Here is a 14,135-nt window from a genome sequence, read left to right as displayed (position 1 = left end):
AGGTGGTGTAGGTGGAAGCGGCGGTGGAGGAGGATGAGGTAGCCAACACAGATTTTTGGTTTAAATCTTTTTATTATATTTTTTTTATTACACCCCAAAAGATTGGGAAATATAAAAAATACAACAATGAGCAATGGCTGGGTAAGGCCGGTATACATGTCTATTCTGCACAAGGTACGGACAAGTGCTGTGGGATCCATACCTGGTTCATCTTAATGAATGTGAGCTTGTCCACATTGGCTGTGGACAGGCGGCTGCGCTTGTCTGTGATAACGCCCCTTTACCTGCTAAACACATGTTCAGACAATACACTGGCTGCAAGGCAGGCCAGAACCTCCAAGGCATAAAGGGCAAGCTCAGGACATGTGCCCAATTTGCAGACCCAGAAGTTGAATGGGGCAGACCCTTCATTCAGTACGTGTAGGCGTGTGCACACATACTGCTCCACCATGTTGGTGAAATGCTGCCTCCTGCTAAGACGTTCCATATCAGCTGGTGGTGCTGGTTGTTGTGGTGTGCTGATAAAGCTTTTCCACATTTCGACCATGCTAACCCTGCCTTCTGAGGTGCAGGTGGTGCCCCAGCTGCGTTGGTGACGTCCTCCTCCGCCTTTGCCTTGTGATTCTACTGTTCCCCCGTTGTCAGGTCAGAATGCCACCAGCAGCACGTCTACTAGCGTGCGCTTGTACTCGCGCATGTTATGATCACACTCCACTGATGGAATTAAGGACAGTACGTTGTCCTTGTAATGGGGATCCAGCAGCACATATGCTGTGCTGGTGCAGTGAACTTGCATAAAATAGCCGCAGACGCCCACCTAACTAACAGATGGATAAAAGTTATTTTTCTTTGTCACTGGGCTTAGGGCAGGGTAAAAAGATTGTGCACTGCACCCAAAAAACAAAATCTATGTAGATCGCTGAGTTAACAAGCACTTCTGATTAAAGATTCTTTCCTATTCTCTCCCTCACAGCAGCAGCATCCTATCCCTACACTAATCAGAGCAGAGTGACATGCAGCGCTACGTGACTCCAGCTTATATAGAGGCTGGGTCACATGCTGCACTGGCCACTCACAGCCATGCCATTAGTAGGCATGGCTTTGATGGCTTATAAGGGCACACGAGTTAAACGCTTGTTGATTGGCTGCTCTGCAGCCTTTCAAAAAGTGCCATTAACTCGCCGAACACCGAACCCGAACTTTTCCTGAAAAGTTTGGGTTCGGGTCCAGGGTCCAAAAACCTGAACTTTACAGTTTGGGTTCGCTCAACCCTATTAGACACCCAAAAGTCCTTTTAAGGACTATTGTTTTATTTGGCTGCCATCATTAGTGCAACCTGCGCTAAATTTCATGCAATTGTTTGGCCACTGGTGACAGAGACATTACCTGCGCTACATCTCTTGTATAGCTTTAGTGCATCCTAAATATCAGTGACATTCAGTGTAATTTTTTTGCTGCTGGTGGCAGCGACATTTCCTGCGCTACATCTCCTGTGTAACGTTTGCCCATCCTAAATGTCATTGACATTCAGTCAAATTTTTTCGCCGCTGGTGACAGCGACATTACCTGCGCTACATCTCCTGTATAATGCTTGCCCATCCTAAATATCAGTGACATTCAGTAAAAAAATGTCGCCGCTGGTGACAGCGACATTACCAGTGCTACATCTCCTGTATAACGTTTGCACATCCTAAATGTCAGTGACATTCAGTCTAATTTTTTCGCCGCTGGTGACAGCGACATTACCTGCGCTACATCTCCTGTATAACGTTTGCCCATCTTAAATATCTGTGACATTCAGTAAAAAAAAATTGCCGCTGGTGACAGCGACATTACCAGCGCTACATCTCCTTTATAACGTTTGCACATCCTAAATAGCAGTGACATTCAGTTAAATTTTTCCGCCGCTGGTGACAGCGACATTACCTGCGCTACATCTCCAGTATAACGTAAGCGCATCTGAAATATCAGTGACATTCAGTGTAATTTTTTTCGCCGCTGGTGACAGCGACTTTTACCTGCGCTACATCTCCTGTATAACATTATCACATCCTAAATATTAGTGACATTCAGTGTATTTTTTCGCTACTGGTGGCAGCGACATTACCTGCGCTTCATCTCCTGTATAACGTTTGCCCAGTCAAATTCTGTTTAATTTATTTGCGCATACACTTACAAAACCTGTGCTACTGTACGAGTGACATACTTGCAAGCATATATACCATTTAATATGCTCAAGGTGAGCAGTAAGGGACGGGGAAGTGGCCATGCTCCAGATGGTGCACGCAGAGGCCGTGGCCCGGCGCAGTGAAACTGAGCCTGCTGCCAGAGCACAAGAAACACACTCATCCACGATACCTAGCTTCATGTCCCAGTTTGCAGGGTGGCGCAGGACACCACTCTCGAAGTCACACCAATGCGACCAGGTGGTCGTTTGGATTGCAGCATATAATGCTTCCAGTCGGTTAAGCACCACCCTGTCTTCCACAAAGTCCAGTCTCAGTAATCATGAGTCTAGTCAACAGAATCCTCACCCTGATCCTCCTTCCTCCCACCATGAAGAGTCTTGGCAAACAAGTGATCCCACACTTGGATATTCTGAGAAGCTCTTTTCATTGCCATTCCTTGATTTGGCCCTCTCGCCAAGCATGCTTGAAGAGGGACATGAGGAGATCTTGTTCACTGATTCCCAAACTCTGGAGCATCCACAGTCAATAGATGACGGTGGGGAATGGCAATTAGTGTTTCACGAGGTGGATGATGATGATGAGACACAGTTGCCAATAAGTCAACTGCAATTAGTATCTCAAGAGGTTGATGATGAGGATGAGACACAGTTGTCAATAAGTGAGGTTCTTGTTAGGTCAACAAGTCAGGAGGATGACCAGAGGGAGGAAGTGGAAGAGGAGGTGGTGGACGATGAAATCACTGACCCAACCTGGGAAGGTGTAAAGCTGAGCGAGGACAGCAGTACAGAAATAGAGGGATCTGCAGCACCGCAACAGGCTGGAAGAGGCAGTGGGGTTTCAAAATGGCGAAGGCGGGCCACACCAAACAGGCCCGCAACTGTTCCCTGGAGGACCCCCTTGCGGAAATCTCAGTTTCCAAGGGGTAGGTGTTCCGCAGTCTAGCGCTTTTTTGAGGAAAGTGCAGACGATAAAAGAATTATCTTTTGCACCCTGTGCCGTACTAAAATGAGCAGGGGCATGAACACTAGCAACCTCACCACCACCAGCATGATCTGCCACATGGCATCAAAGCACCCTAATAGGTGAACCAAACACCTGGGTCCACAATAAGTGTCTGCGGGTCACACCATTGCCTCCTCTTCACCTGGGGGTTACGTGCTGGCCAATCCCCTGTCCAAGACGTCGGCACGTATGCCTCCCGCCCTGCACCTGTACCTTCGCCTGCACATCCACTTCTGTGTTCCAGCTCAGCGTACAGATTTCCATTCCCCAGGCCTTTGAACGAAAGCGCAAATACCCAGCCACCGATCCAGAGCACTAAATGAGCACCTTTCCAAATTGCTGGCCCTGGAAATGTTGCCATTTAGGTTTGCAGACACTGAGGCTTTTCGCAGCCTGATGGCAGCTGCGGCCCCTCGTTACTTAGTCACCAGCCGCCACTATTTTTTTTTGTGTGCCATCCCTGCCTTACACCAGCATGAGTCCCGTAACATCACCCGTGCCCTGACCAATGCAGTTATTGGGAAGGTCCACTTAACGACTGACACATGGACAAGTGCTTTTGGCCAGGGATGCTACATTTCCCTGATGGCACACTGTGTAAATGTTGTGGAGGCCAGGAGCGAGTCATACACTGGGATGGCACAGGTGCTACCGATGCCAAGGATTGCGGGTCCTACTTGTATCAGGGTTTCCGCCACCACCTTCATTAGTGGCTGCAACTCCCCTTCTCCTCCTCCACTTCCACATCTGAATTCTCATCTTGTGAGACATCAGTCTTTAGCTGGAAACAGTGTAGCACTGCGGTGGGGAAGCGGCAACAGGCCGTTCTGAAACTAATTTGCTTAGGTGACAAACAGCACACCGCCGCAGAGCTGTAGCAGGGTATAAGGGACCAGACTGAGCTGTGGCTCTCACCACTGAACCTACAACCAGGCATGGTTGTGTCTGATAATTGCTTTAACTTGGTGGCGGATTTGGAGCTCGGCAAGCTCGCACACATAGCATGCCTAGCCCACATGTACAAGCTAGTGGTTCAGCGGTTTCTCAAAACCTAGCCCAATTTGCCTGAGCTACTGGTGAAGGTGCGCCACGTGTGTGCCCATTTCCAAAAGTCATCTACAGCTGCAGCAGCGCTTGCAATTGCTAGCTCACTGACCACATGTTGGCCAAGCTTTGTGAGCAGCAGAGGGCAGTAGTGGAATACCAGCTGCAACATGCTCGTCGTCTTTCCACTCAACTTCCACTCTTCACAAGCGACAAGTGTGCATGGATGTCTGACTTCTGTGAGGTTTTATGCAATTTTGAGTAATCGACACAGATGGTGAGCGGCGATGCCGCTATTATCAGCGTAACCATCCCACTTCTGTGTCTACTGAAACGCTCGCTGCTCACAATGAAGGAGGACGCTTTGAATGTGGAAGAGGTGGAAATGGGGGAGGACAGTACACAGGGTGATAGCCAGACCACCCTCAGTTCGTCTTCTCAGCACTCATTGGATGAAGATGAGGAGGAGCAGGATATGATTTCCTCTGCTACAGAAGGTAGTACCCATAGCAGGTTTATTCCATCTGTTCAGCGTGGACCGAAGAGGAGGAAGAGGATGAGGAGATTGAGAGTCATCCTTCTGATGAAAACAGCAAAGTCTTGTCTGTTGGGACACTGGCACACATGGCTGACTTTATGTTATGCGCCTTTTCCGTGACACTCGCATTATACACATTTTGGCCAACACTGATTACTGGTTGTTCACCCTTCTCGACCCCTGATACAAAGAGAACTTCTCATCTCTCATTCCTGTGGTGGAGAGGACTAGCAAAATGGTGCGATACCAGGAGGTCCTTGTGGAAAAATTGCTCCAAAAATTTCCAGCTGACAACGCTGGCAGCAGAGTACGTAGTTCTTTGGGCAACCGAGGAGGGGAGACGAGGGGAACACACAGCAGTTCCAACAAAGGCAGGGCAACCCTCTCCAAGGCCTGGGACAGTTTTATGACACCCTGCCAGCACCCTCAACTTGATGTATGGCCTAGTGTCACAAGGAGAAAAAAGTTTTTGAAGATGGTGAAGGAGTACATAGCACACCGTGTCAGCGTCCTCAGTGATCCCTATGTGCCTTACAACTATTGGGTGTCCAAACTGGACACGTGGCATGAACTGGTGCTCTATGCCTCAGAGGTGCTGGCCTGCCCTGATGCCAGTGTTTTGTCAGAGCGGGTATTTAGTGCTGCTGGGGGCATAATAACTGATAAGCGCATCCGCTTGTCAACTGAAAATGCCAACAGGTTGACTCTTATCAAAATGAGCAAGGCCTGGATTGCCCCTGCCTTCTCTACTCCACTAGAGGAAAACAGCTGAGCATAAAAGCACTTTAAATGTGGCTTTTAAGGTGTATTGGATATACTGTATTCCCATGCACCCCTTCCACCTCAAAAAAGGGTATATGGTTCAATCTTCCTTTTCTCGTCCTTCTCCTCCCTCATATCAACATGCTTATTAGACTGCCCTCGCTCCTAATGTTTTAGAGGGTCAGCTCAGCAGCAGACCCTCACCCATAATGTTTTAAAGGGTCACCAGCAGGCAGGCCCTCGACCCATAATGTTTTATATGGTCAGATCAGCAGCAGGCCCTCGCCCCAAAGTGTTCTACTCGAGCACCCAAGCACTTTGGTGCTCGATCAACACTAATGCAGAATAGCAAAAACAGAAATGTTTTTTTCTAATGCACTTGGTGACAACCCGTGCATACGTATAAACTGAGCATCAATCAGATTCAACACGGCCCCGCTGTCGATAAACACCTCAATCCCCACAGTTTTTGACTCTATCGTCACCTCAGCAGCCAAGAGAAATCGGGTACTACCAGTAAAAGACAAAGGCGCATTTTCTGACTCTCCTCTCACCCCTCCAAGAGTTAGATGGGAATTAAATGTCCCTCTTTTTTGTTTTTGCCGTTGAATACATGGACATACGCTGAAAAAATGTCCCTTTTGTCGGCAGAAAAAGCACACTCCCTTCCTATTACTAGCATGCTTAAAAGCGGATCCATGAGTAGCTCCCCCTAATTTCATGGGTTCGTCCCCAGACATAAACCCAGGCTTAGCTTCACCCAAAGTATTAGAGGAGGACGATACATCATATAATAGTGCGTCCTGAGAGTGGGGGCCCCTAGATCTCTTTCTCAGGTGTCTATATCCATGCATATAGCCAGAGACATAGCAGCCTGCAGAGACACTGGGGTTTCATAAAATGCCAAGGCGTCCTTCAGCCGCTCCGATAACCCCTGACAAAGCTGACTACGAAGGGCAGGATCGTTCCACTCTGTATCCATAGCCCACCTCCTAAACTTAGAGCAATAAATCTCAGTTGAACGATTATTCTAACTAAGGCCGTTCAGCTTGGTTTCGGCTAGAGAGGTCCGATCCGGATCATCATAGATAAGACCCAAAGCTTTGAAAAATTAATCTACTGACCGGAGAGACTGAGATCCGGTTGGCAGAGAAAAAGCCCATGACTGCGCATCCCCCTTAAGCAAGGAAATAACTACACCGACTAGCTGTTTCTCATCCCCAGATGAGTGTGGACATAGCCTAAAATACAGAGAATCTGTCTGGGAGGGCAACTTTAGATAACCACCACCACCACTAGGACCAGCAGCCTCTGGTCTATGCATCTGCAAGACGGTTGTGCGAAGGTCAATTACCTCCAAAGACAGCCCTTGCAGCTGACCTGCCAGTGCAGCAATAGGATCCATGGCTGCACAATAGCAAAAAATGACGGTTTTGGTTTATAATGTCACGCTTCAGTGTCGGAGGGAAACACCACACCGAGCAAGAGGGAAGGGGGGAACAGGTAATTAGGCCTGAGAACTAGGGAAGGAAGATGGACACCTCCTAGTAAAACCCTAGCCAAAATCCTGACTGACTACCAGTATGAACAGACCCCAGATGTCCGTGTGTTCATACACAAGAATACCTAGAGTCCTATCTAGCCCTATAGGACCCTGGTACTAATGGCAGGGATGAAAATACCTGTTCCTCTAAAAGGAAGGACAAACAGGAGTCTCCTTCAGGCCTTATACAAACAATAGTGAAATGCAACACACAGAACCCAAACAAAATATAAAAGGGAAAGGAAAGACTTAACTTCAAAGGAGCAATGGAAGCACCAGGAACTCCGCCGAGATCCACACACCAACAATCCAAAACTAAAACTGAAGCTATAAACCGCACAGTATTGTAGGAGAATCAGCTATAAATAAGGAAGGTTAAATGACCACATTAGCAACACCTTAAGCAAGGGGTGTGGCCATACCAGAAACAACACAGACGCCTATTGATCCACAGGATAAACCTGTCAGATCAACCACGTGTTGCCAGTCTCACCGATCTCCTGCCACCTGTCGCGGGAAGGTCCTCACAGTTCTCCAAATGCTCAGAAGCTTGACCTGGGGTGGGTCATTATAGGTGATGTTTGCCTAGGAAATGTTCACCGCCAACCACAGTGAATTGTCTTTACACGAATACCTTAGAGAATGGACATCCATCCCTCTTTCAGCATTGTCCTAACAGATTCCTTGTATGAGAGAAGCCGGCAAGTGTGCTATAGCCTGACTTTACAGAAATCGAGAATCATTCTTGTGGTGGAGACCAAGACCACTTGGGGTGCACAGTGTTCCAGAGGACAGAGGAAGACCACAAGATAGATCCCTCTATTGAAGATGAGGCCTTCTTAAACATAATGGAGCAAGGATTCCTCAAGGATAAAATTAACACCTGGGTGGCACCACTGCCTTTCGAAACACAGAGACGCCAACTTCCCAACAACAGGGATCAGGCCTTTAAATGCTTCTGTTCACTCATTTTTTCTTATTCATGAACAAGATATTGGAGAACAGTCATGCAGAAGTAGCTCCACCCCTAAAGGAAAAGGAAGAATGCTGGTACCTACCAATATTTGGCGTTTACCACCCTAAGAAGCCAGAACAAATCCGAGTAGTATTTGACTCCAGTTCATAATATGGGGGAGTCTCTCTCAATGATGTTCTTTTGACAGGACCAGACCTCAACAACACACTTCTCAGATTCCGTAAAGAATCCATTGCTGTAGTTGCCGACATACAACAAATGTTCTATTGTTTCCTAGTTAAAGAAGAGCACAGGAACTTCTTAAATTGAACCTGTCACCGGGATTTTGTGTATAGAGCGGAGGACATGGGATGCTAGATGGCCGCTAGCACATCCGCAATACCCAGTCCCCATAGCTCTCTGTGCTTTTATTGTGTAAAAAAAACGATTTGATACATATGCAAATTAACCTGAGATGAGTCCTGTCCCTGAGATGAGTCAGGCACAGGACTCATCTCAGGTTAATTTGCATATGTATCAAATCGTTTTTTTTACACAATAAAAACACAAAGAGCTATGGGGACTGGATATTGCGGATGGGCTAGCGGCCATCTAGCAACCCATGTCATCAGCTCTATACACAAAATCCTGGTGACAGGTTCCCTTTAAGATTCTTTTGGTTCAAGGACAATGACCCTACCCAAGACATTATAGAATATCGCATGAAGGTGCATGTTTTCGGCAACAGCCCATCTCCTGCAGTCGCTATTTATGGACTCAGACTTTCTGCCCAAGAAGGTGAAAAAGACTATGGGGAGGACGTTAAGAAGTTTGTTGAAAGAGACTTTTATGTAGATGATGGCTTAAAGGGACTCTGTCACCACTTTCTAACCCCCCCTTTTAAAAGTATTGTTATCTCCATGGCGCCCCTGTGATTACAAAGGTGTTGTTAGAAGATAAATTCGCCGTCTCCTTTTGATAAAAAGAGCTTTTATCTAACCTGTCAATCTTCTTGATAAGGTGCCCAGGGCGTTTCTGTTGGTCTCAAGCTGCCGCCCGCCGCTGCCGCTGTTGGTGCCCAGCTCCTCCCCTGATGCTTTCAGCGCCGCCTGAATGTAATGAAATACGCCTCCGGCTCTCGCTCAGTGCCCCCTCCTCCTTTTCAAAGATCCCGCGCGTGCGCACAGGCCTGTGCCTGATGCGCCCGTGCGGACATTTACAATCAGCCTCATTGAGCGAAGTGCGCATGCGCGCACTTCGCTCAATGAGGCTGATTGTAAATGTCCGCACGGGCGCATCAGGCACAGGCCTGTGCGCACGCGCGGGATCTTTGAAAAGGAGGAGGGGGCACTGAGCGAGAGCCGGAGGCGTATTTCATTACATTCAGGCGGCGCTGAAAGCATCAGGGGAGGAGCTGGGCACCAACAGCGGCGGCGGGCGGCAGCTTGAGACCAACAGAAACGCCCTGGGCACCTTATCAAGAAGATTGACAGGTTAGATAAAAGCTCTTTTTATCAAAAGGAGACGGCGAATTTATCTTCTAACAACACCTTTGTAATCACAGGGGCGCCATGGAGATAACAATACTTTTAAAAGGGGGGGTTAGAAAGTGGTGACAGAGTCCCTTTAAAGTTGCTTCCCTCCCCAGAGGCTGCAATCAGTCTACTCAAAAGGACTCAAAGTATGCTTTCCTTTTCAAACCTCAAACTGCATAAGATTCAAACAGCAAGGTTGTTATGGAGGCCTTTCCTACTCAAGATCATGCCAGTGATTTGAAAGATCTAGACTTGGCGACAGACCCAATACCCATGCAGCGCAGCCTAAGGCTCAGCTGGGACCTCAAGTCTGACACTTTTACCTTTCAGGTCGACCAAGAACAAAAACCTTTCACACGACGAGGAGTCTTATCAACTATTAACAGTCTGTATGATCCACTTGGATTTGCAGCCCCCGTGATCATCCAGGGTAAGACTCTACTCAGAAAGTTAACCACAGATTAATGTGATTGGGATTCACCACTTCCCTCAGAGAAAGAGGCACTATGGATAACATGGAGAGACTCTCTAACGGCATTATCTAACTTACATATATATAGGCCATATGCCCACTTCTCTAGTGCAGAGGTTCAGTCCAGACAGCTGTGCATTTTTTGTGATGCTTCAGTAAAAGCAATCGCTGCAGTCGCAGTCCAAATTGGCTTTGCAATGGCCAAGGCAAAGCTGGCACCAAGTCCTGAGCTTACCATACCAAGACTGGAACTTTGTGCTGCTGTTCTGGCAGTAGAACTAGCAGACTTTATCGTGTCAGAAATAGATAAAAAAACTTGATAGTACAGTATTTCATACAGACAGCAAAGTAGTATTGGGCTACATTTACAATGAGACTAGGAGATTGTATGTCTATGTTCATAATAGAGTTCAAAGAATCAGGAGGTCGGCACGGCCTACCCAGTGGCAATATGCACCAACTGACCTCAACCCAGAAGACCATGCTACAAGAGCTGTTCCAGCAGCCCACCTTAAAGATACTACGTGGCTCACAGGGCCACCATTGCTCTACAAACCTGTACTTGACACTCTTGAGAAAGACACATTTGAGCTGCTAGAACCAAATATTGATGCAGAGATTTGTCCTCGCGTTTCTGTACTTACCACAAGAGTTTCTAACAGCCATACCTACAGGGTCAGAACACTGCAAAGGTTGGCATTACTGTCATAAGGCCCATACAGTGGGCGAGCTCACACAGGCCAGAGACGTTATCATCCGTTGTATCCAACAAGAGGTTTATGCTCAAGAATTGCTCAAGAGCATATGCTCAAAAGAGTGTTCCTAAAGACAGTTCATTCAAGAGACTTGACCCCTTTATAGATGCTAATGGACTGTTGAGAGTTGGGGGACATATTTTGAATGCAAAACTTAAGAGTAATGAATGTAATCCCATAATACTCCCAAACAATCATATTGCATCTCTACTTGTGCAAACCTTAGCAGATGCCTTCTGAAATAAATGGAGGAAACAATACATCTCTACACCACATGTCGGGAATAAATGGCAAACCAGCAAACCTAACTTAGAGGTTGGTAATGTTGTTCTTGTCAAAGACTCTCAGTCAAGAAGAAATGACTGGCCTTTGGGACTGATAACTAAAGTGATCCCAAGTGAAGATGGGAATGTCAGAAAGGTGCAAGTTAAAGTCTGCAGGCAACATAAGCCTAAAGTCTTCCTCAGACCCGTTACTGAACTGATTTTGTTGCTCTCTCCAGAGGTGACTTAATTGCTGTATCCTTAAGATACCAGGCGGATAGTGTCATGCCTTCAGCAGTTTGCTATTGTTAATTTATGCACAGTTAGTATGCTTTATAATGTTTAATTCTCTGTTCATTGTGTAACTGCACCATCTAGTGGCCGTTTACATACACTGCAGCTCTTCACACTAGAAGTTTGACCCACTTCAGCTTCCATAACTTGTAGCCTATGAACTCTAGTGACATCATCAGCCCTGCACATAGCAGCCATTTCCCTCATGCACTGCCACCATTACAGAGGTATCCGCACGGTCTGGTAGTGTCCTGATCCATCCTCTATATCTAAGCTTACAGTAGCATTTCTGGTATGTTTCACGTGGTTTGCATGTGTATTGTCATATGTCAGACTACATTAGTAAGTGCATTATTTTTCTGTTTCTCAGTTTTACCGTATACCTTGCAATAAAGACGAAGTTGTACGTTACTCCATTGTCAATTCATTGCTGGGAAAGGATTAGCTGTCTGTCAAGCTATGTACTTTCGGACAGAACCCCTACTAAATTGCACTTGTTCTATCTCTCAGTTCCAGAAATGTGTTTGTTCCGTTTGATGTAGAGGGGTACTTTATCACATATCTGGTGGAGTTGTGATCAATTGAATCTCTTTTGGGATGAGACTTTCTCCATGGTATCATTATTTACAATATAGTAATTTAGACTAATAATTGCCTTATTTTTACGTATGCCTCTTGCTTGTCATTACTAAGACGTAACTTTTAATAGATAATATCTAAAATTTATTTTTAGATCAAATAAAAAAACGATTTAAAACTCTCAGCTGTGTCACATTCTTTTTCCCTTATTAGTTAAGTATAATAGCACTGTTGTTTTCACAGCGCTATTGTTGTAGCAATGGGCCGTGGCAGGCTGGTCACTGAACGCTGCTTCCGGCCCTCCTTTTTTTCTATCTCTGTCCCTAGCTACTATTGAGTTTAGAACACTGCTTATAGTCTTTAGAACATGGCACCTCTGCCCTTAAAATCTCTTAAACTCTGCCCCCCAACATGTTTTGCCAGTTACACTGGCATCCTTAGGGGAACAGGCAGTGATTGTTTGAGATGGGCAGGAGGGATCTTTTAATGCCTCTGATACTTACATCATATGGTACGCGCCCTATCTTGTTGGGCATATCTACTGCTAATTAGTACATGGTTTGCTACAGAATCATCTATTGGAGCGCTTCCCCAATACTCCTCCCCTCTCTGATGACATAATTACCCCTCTGTACCTCCCATCTGTAGTTTTGCTATGCGCATGTCTTTGGACTTAGACTATGCCCATCTCATGCCTGAGGACTTATAGCATTATCGCTCCGTTCCTGTTTATTGAGCATGCCCAGGGACTTAGTCGTCATACTAGTAGCTTGTTGAATCTGCGCATGTCTAGATACTTTGTAACTTTCCTTGATTGTTTAGTTATATCATTTTACCCATTACAGGGTTAAACTATGATACGATAACCACTTTGATGAATTTATTTAATATCAGGGTTAATCATGATGCTCCTATGATCATAAGAGTACATGTTTGTGATTTACCATTATTTATTTATAACATAATAGATATTTTATGATTTTCCCTCATCATTTTGTTTTGTCCTATTACCCATTCTAGGGCTATATTCTAACCTATAATATAGTAATGGATTTATTCTGTGTCATAATCAATCCAATTATTATGTGGAAAATGGTACCCCACCTACAGTGGTGTAGCGTGGGTTGCCAGCACCCAGGGCAAGCTATGTATTGCGACCCCACCCAACGTGTGGACATGCCCCCTTTTTTACAGATAATGTAGTAGATGTCACCTGTAGTCCTATGTAACATCACAGATAACACAGTGATAACTCACTAAGTACAGATAATGTAGTAGATGTCACCTGTAGTCCTATGTAACATTACAGATAACACAGTGATAACTCTCTCAGTACAGATAATAAAGTAGATGTCATCTGCAGTCATATGTAACACCACAGATAACACTGTGATAACTCTCTCAGTACAAATAATGTAGTAGATGTTACCTGCAGTCCTATGTAACATCACAGATAACACTGTGATAACTCTCTGAGTACAGATAATGTAGTAGATGTTACCTGCAGTCCTATGTAACACCACAGATAACACAGTGATAACTCTTTGAGTACAGATAATGTAGTAGATGTCACCTGCAGTCCTATGTAACAACACAGATAACACTGTGATAACTCTCTGAGTACAGATAATGTAGAAGATGTCACCTGCAGTCCTATGTAACACCACAGATAACAGTGATAACTCTCCGTGCACAGATAATGTAGTAGATGTCACCTGCAGTCCTATGTAACACCTCATATAACACAGTGATAACTCTCTGAGTACAGATAATGTAGTAGATGTTACCTGCAGTCCTATGTAACACCACAGATAACACAGTGATAACTCTCTCAGTACAGATAATGTAGTTGATGTCACTTGCAGTTCTATGCAACATCACACATAACACAGTGATAACTCTCTCAGTACAGATAATGTAGTAGATGTCACCTGCAGTCTTATGTAATAGTGATGAGCGGCGGGGCAATATTAGAATTTGCAATATTTCGCGAATATTTGGTAGAATATTCGTCATATATTCACAAATTAGAGATTATTTTCTTGATTTCGAAAAATCGGCAATGTAATATTTGCATAATGCGCACGAAATACAGGTGTGGGTCACAATGGCTAGATTTTTCAAGCTGCTAGAAGTTTCCTGAGACTGGAGAAAATGGTTGGCACGGCAGAACATTACAATAGCTTTATATGCAGATATATTTG

Source organism: Bufo bufo, chromosome 1, assembly GCF_905171765.1.
Source record: "Bufo bufo chromosome 1, aBufBuf1.1, whole genome shotgun sequence".
NCBI classification, from domain to species: Eukaryota; Metazoa; Chordata; class Amphibia; order Anura; family Bufonidae; genus Bufo; species Bufo bufo.
The sequence above is the reverse complement of the archived record's forward strand: the minus strand, read 5'-3'. Positions refer to the sequence as shown.